Consider the following 6,961-nt stretch of genomic DNA (forward strand, 5'->3'; position numbering starts at 1 on the left):
TAATATTGTCACATGCGATATAAACTTTTTGAGCATTATGTGTCCGTAAGTTATACTTAAAATGGTAGTCACGACTAGGGTTTGGGCTTGGCACCCTTATCATATGGTCGTCGCATTGGGTATACCTAGATATGTGATGTCAAGATACGAATGCGAGTGCTCACATGTTTGATGTGTGCATTGGCGAAGAATCTACTTTGTCGATTCCCTCATGTATTACTGCTTGATGTAGGAAGGGATAGACATGTGTCACCGACACCCTGTACCTGAGGGAACCCTGTCACTGTAAAGTGTGATCGCATTCTTTGGTTCATCAATGACTGAGACTCAAGCGAGTCAAAGCTGGTGTTCTGGGAATGCGTGAACACTTTGTGAGTGAAGGAGTTATCCAACACGGTCACCACTGTCCGATTGGAAAACACCAAGATAGAGACTGTCTGTGCATGGTCGGATCAGAATCTGGATCCAGTACCGTTTTGGAAATGGTTTTGTAAAATTTATTTTACATAAAATGATACATTATTTATAGTTATTTCAAATATAGTGTTTTATCGAGTTTTGCGGGACCCGATCAGATGCTCTTATATGGACATGTACTATGGATTGGGGTTTGGCAGTACATGTGTACATGCCCTAGATTCCATAATGATGGTGTTGATTAGTGGGGGGGTTGTATATGATAAATTGTTATCATATAGGGAGTTATTTGGAATTTGCTAATTTAATTGACTCTTTATTTAATTAATGGATTTGGTACTAATTGTAATTATCCATTAATAATTAAATAAATAATCTAATTAATACTTTCTCTATTAGATTCTGCTTCTTCACCTGTGTAGCACTTTGAGTTTAAACAGAACTGCCAGACTGAGAGAGAGAAAGAGTCAGACTCTCACAAGGGCTCGATTAAATATATCTAGGATTTAATTAAACCCTATTATTATAAATAGGGGACCAACACGCAGGAGGGAGGAAGCTCTCCACGTTTTTGGAGCAGACACTCTCTCTCCTGCATTTTTGGTTTCTCTCTCTCCCTCTTGTGATCTCTCTTCTTCTTTTTGCTTCTCTCACCTATATTTGAGAGTTAGGGTTTGTGAAACTCCAGATCTGTGCTGAGGAGTTTGAGGGCATCTGGGATTGGCGTGTAGAACCTTGGTAGCACCATTGGAGGTTCAGATCTGTTTGCTTGGAGCGCTCACTGGAGGAAGAACCACTGTCTATTGGAGAAGCAACACTTGAGGCTCACCAGGTTAGCAGTTCTTTATTAATTCCTTCTGTTCATTGATTATTAATATTTATGAGATGCGAAAGAAACTCGAATCGATTAATTTCTGCTGCGCATTCGAGTATGAGATGGATCCCTCTTGCCATGTGATGGACTAGAGACGAATTTCTCCATCCCTATTATGATAATTAATTTTATGGGACGCAATAGGGAAGGAGAAACCCTAATAGGGATGCACCAGGGTTCCCATGGGCGACCATGGGAAACCCTAAAATTTAATGGGACACCCATGGGACACCATGGGATAACCCAGGGTGTGCAAAACCCTAATTTTTCTGTATATTGGTTTTCCTAGGGAACCATGGTTTGATCCCTGGACCGTTGTTTGACCAACAGTGTGGTATCAGAGCCACCTTTCCCACCCATGAATATTAGATAATTGATGGTTAATATGATTATCATGAGTGGGATGCAAGTTGGAACATGGGTGGTTAAAATTATGGTTGTTGTAACAACCTTCCCATGTGCACATGGGTAGTTGCAAGGGTGTTAGTGTAACAACCTACCCATGTGATGATGGATTTGATTTGTTTTATTTTATTCCAATTGTTGAAGCATGTATCCAATTAAGGAGTGATTATTAATTTTATTAATTTAAATTTTTTAATCATGATTTATATGTGGGGGGAGAGCGCACGCTGCCAAGCCTCTGCGCAAGCCCTCCCCCTATTGCATGCCTATGTACGCATCCCCTTGCGGGCTGCTACTTGCGGGTTGCGGGCCTGCAGGCTACTGTCCGTGGGCTTTAGCCTACGGGCAGCAGGCCCGCGGCCTGTAGGCCAAGGCTGCTGTCCGTGGGCCTTGTGCCTATCGGCTGCACAGGGAGTGCCTGTAGCCTGCGCATGTGGGCTGCATGCACCCCCCTTGTTTTCCCTCCAGTTTAACAATTAAAAAAATAAAAAAATAAAAAAATAAAAAAATAAAAAGGATTTTTCAAAACAGAATTTTATTCATTTGTTTTGTTTTTGGGGGATGATGATGGGTGAAGAGATTCTCTCTTTACCCACTTGCAATTAAAATACGATTTTAATTTTATGGGCTTGGATACATGTTATCACATGCGATGTGGTGGTTCAATAATTGAAGGAATCCATGTTTTAATTTTTGGCTCACTTGCTTTAATGTCCATGCATGAAATTATATTATGATATGATTATGGGAATGACATTCTAATAAATGGATGGATTGCTTATGTATGTGATACATGGGGTTTTGAGTGGATGTGATGCTTCTCTCTCTTTCTCTCTCTTCCCCTTTTCTTTTTTTTAAACAAATGTACTCCACCCCACGGGCAGCCCAAATGGTGGGTTGGTTTCTCCATGCGGGGTTTCCTTATTATTATGGAAAGGAAAGTGTATAGAATTTTTCCTAGGTTTCCATTGTAATTTTAGAGGAGTTAGGACTCCCAGGGCATGTAGATGGTGATCCACATGTGGAGCTCAAAGTTTATGGAGATGCAAGTCACCTACTTTGAAGACGTGATCGGACGAAGGAGATGATCGAGGCGTGGCATCCATGGCATGATAAATACATCCAAAGTTATTAGTTTTATTTTTATTGGGAGGGTTCTTTAATTGCTTCTGATAAAAATGCCGTCATCCCATAATCACTTTTAATTAATGTTGATTAATTATGTTATTTTATTCCATCCATGATATGTAAGTGAGAGTTGCTTAATCCCTCTTTAATCATAATACATGTATGATATGGACTAGTCTTAATCGATAGACATGTCCATGGCCTCCTATTGAAGATAAATGTAGAGATTGTGTGATATGTCCCACATATGCCGACAGGACATTGCGAGGACCACTGTCACATTTATCTATATTTACCTCTATCGAGATACGTTAGGGTATGGATAGTGAGAGGGCATTGCGACAGTGGGCTGTCTTTCATGATTCCATGATTTTAACTAATGCGATAGGTAAGTACATGACTTGGGTGTGTGTCAGCCGACAGGATCTGGACATGGCACCCAGGCGGCCAAAAATATTGTAAGCCCATGAGGGGGATAGCTTAGTCCACACTACCACAGTGTGTATAATAACTCCCGACAGGGTAAGTTATGCATGCAAGGGTTGTAGGTATCCAATTCATCTTTTGGGTTATGAGGGAAACCCAAATCATGAAAGACCATTGGTGTGTGTGCTCAATTTATTATTTTCAATGGTTATTAATTAGCATGTGGTTATTTACTTGTGCATGTGTAGATTAATATACGATGGTTGCCATTAATTCCAACCTATTAACACTCATTAGTGAATACAAACTTAATGGTACAAACTATGTCGATTGGTACCGGAGCATTAAGTTGCTCCTGACTGCTGAAGGACTATACAAAGTTCTAGATGAACAAGTTCCTCCTCAACCCGACCCGAACGATTTTGAGGCAAATGAAGAGATGCAGGAGTTCTTCATGAGGGATTCCAAGGCATCACTCTATATCCTGGGATCGTTGGAAAAGTCAGTTGTAGAATCAGTCAAGGATATACGCACTGCTGGGGGTAAAATGAATAAGCTTGCTGAATTGTTCAATAGACAATTGATACACGCACATTCTGATGCAGTGAGTCAAATCCATAACTCCAAGATGTCCCAGGGGACTCCAGTGATGGATCATGTAATGAAAATGATCAATCTGTTTGAAAAACTGGAATCCATGGGGACTGATTTCAGCCTACAATACAAGAGTGATGTGATCTTAGCGTCACTCACTTCTGCCTACGCACCTTTTAGGATGTCCTACAAGATGTCCGAGAAGGAGATGGAGCTCACCGAGCTTGCTAATGCACTAGTAGAGGCTGAAGCGTCTTTGAAAAAGGACAAGGCTAAGGTCAATGCAACTGAGGCAAAGCCTTCTTCAAACGGGAAGAAGAAGAAAAAGGGAAGTAAGGGTAAGACCCTGAAAGCCAATGGTGGAAAGTCTGGCAATAAAGGCAAAGGCAAGTGCTTCTATTGCAAGAAGGAGGGTCACTGGAAAAGAAACTGTCATGCTTACCTGGTACCTTTGAAAGACAAGAAGCCGGATGAAACAGAGGCTGCTAAAGAAGGTACATGTGATGTTCACTTTCTTTATGAGTCGAATCTGTCTTTTGAATCGACCAATTCTTGGTTGGTGGATAGTGGATCCACTGTTCACATTTGTAATGATTTGCAGGGGTTCAAAGAGACAAGGAACCTGGAAAGAAATGAAGTGCGTCTTCGGATGGGCACTGGAGCTGAGGCCATGACGTTGGCTGTGGGAACTTTTATTTTAAATTTTAGTTATGCTAGTTTAGTTTTAAAGGATTGCTATTATATACCCTCTTTCAAGAGGAAGATAATTTTAGTTTCAAAATTTGTTTTGGATGGATATAGTTTTTCCTTTAATTCTAAATTGATTATTCATTTTAATAATTCCTTTGTGGCATCCGGATATATGCAAAGTGGTTTGTATTTTCTAGATTGTCCTATTAGAATAAATGTTGTTTCAAATGTTGATTTGAAATGAAAAGCAGCTCCAGTGAACTCAACATATCTGTGGCTTCTAAGATTGGGTCACATTAATGTGGACCGAATCAGTAGATTGGTGAGGGATGGGCCCTTAGAGAGTTTGAGGGTGGAACCATTCCCCACCTGTGAGTCATGCCTTCAGGGCAAAATGACTAAGAAACCCTTTAGCAATAAAGGTGCTAGAGCCACAGATCTATTGGAATTGATACACACTGACGTGTGTGGACCCATAAATATACAAGCAAGATATGGGTATGAGTACTTTATCACGTTCACCAATGATTACTCTAGATATGGTTACATATACTTGATGAGTAGAAAATTGAATGCCTTTGATAAATTCAAAGAATTCCAAGCCGAGGTCGAAAGATAGCTCAATAAACGTGTCAAGTCCTTACGATTAGATCGTGGAGGGGAGTATCTATCGGATGAGCTTAAAGAACATCTCATATCCCAAGGGATAGTTAGTCAGCTAACTAATCCAGGCACACCACAACAAAATGGTGTATCCGAACGACGCAATCGGATCCTATTAGATATGGTCAGGACAATGCTCACTTATAGTGAGCTGCCTCTTTCTTTCTGGGGGTACGCTTTAGAGACGACGATATATATCTTGAATAGGGTTCCTTCTAAGTCTGTAGCCAAGACACCCTTTGAGTTGTGGAAAGGGCGAAAGCCCAGTATTCAACACCTTAGGGTATGGGGTTGCATAGCACATGTGCGAAAGCAACAGATAGACAAGTTGGAATCCAGGACTTCGAGATGCAATTTCTTAGGCTACCCCAAAGGCACGATAGGCTATTATTTCTATGACCCAGTTGACCAAAAGATCATTGTAAGTAAACATGTCACATTTTTTAAGGAAGAAATGATGACCCAGAGGTCCGAACCAGTAGTCATTAAAGAGCTATCAGATAGCTCAGAAACGTCACTTCCAGAAGTGAGACCAACTGACATACCCGCTAAAATGCCAACACATGAAGAACCTTGATGCAGTGGGAGGACTATTAGACCACCCACTAGGCTTACTCTTCTAACCGAAGAGGAAACAATGGAAGAGTTCCACATGGTATCGGTTGAATCGGATGATGATCCGATGACATACTCTAAGGCTCTAAAGGATGTTGATGCCACTAGGTGGCTGGAAGCAATGCGCTCTGAAATTGATTCGATGCATTCCAACAAGGTCTGGACTCTAGTCAATCCACCACTTGGCGTCAAGCCGATTGGATGTAAATGAATCTTCAAGAGAAAGAAGGACGCAGATGAAAAGGTCGAGAGATTCAAAGCGAGACTGGTGGCAAAGGGTTATACCCAGAAAGAGGGTATAGACTATGAGGAAACCTTTTCACCAGTAGCGATGATGAAATCCATAAGGATTTTATTGGCTATCGCAACACACTTTAATTATGAGATCTGGCCGATGGATGTGCAGACTGCATTTCTAAATGGGTTCCTTCAACAGGAAATCTACATGGAACAGCCAGAGGGGTTCTCTTCCTTGGAGAAAGAAAGAAAGGTGTGCAAATTGCAGAGGTCCATTTATGGGCTGAAGCAGGCTTCCAGGAGCTGGAACATCAGGTTTGATCAATCAATCAAATCATTTGGTTTTGATCAAAACATGGATGAACCATGCATTTATAAGAAGATCAGTGGGAGGGTAGTATGTTTTATGTTTTATACGTAGATAACATATTGCTGATTGATAACGATGTAGGATTCCTTTCATCAGTAAAATAGTGGTTATCCACAACGTTTTCGATGAAAGACCTTGGTGAAGCTAGCTATATCCTTGGGATCAAACTTGTAAGAGATCACCAGAAAAGGATGCTAGGCTTGTCACAGGCTACCTATATAAATAAAGTCCTGGCCAGATTTAGTATGGAGAACTCCAAGAGGGGAAGTGTTCCCTTCAGGCATGGAGTCAGTCTTTCCAGATCTCAATGTCCTCAGTCTCAGATGTAGGAAGTCTAATGTACGATATGTTGCTTACGAGGCCGGACGTTTGCTATGCAGTAGGTATTGTGAGTCGTTACGAGTCTAATGAGTGGAGGTGCCATTGTATAGAGGAGTACAAAATAGAAATCTACAGCCGATCCCTATTTTTATGAACACATTGCATCATGTGATGCGGCTAATAAGGTGTTTAGGTTAGGAAGTTCCTAACATTTCTGGAGT

This window comes from Telopea speciosissima, chromosome 2 (assembly GCF_018873765.1).
Source record: "Telopea speciosissima isolate NSW1024214 ecotype Mountain lineage chromosome 2, Tspe_v1, whole genome shotgun sequence".
Taxonomy (NCBI): Eukaryota; Viridiplantae; Streptophyta; class Magnoliopsida; order Proteales; family Proteaceae; genus Telopea; species Telopea speciosissima.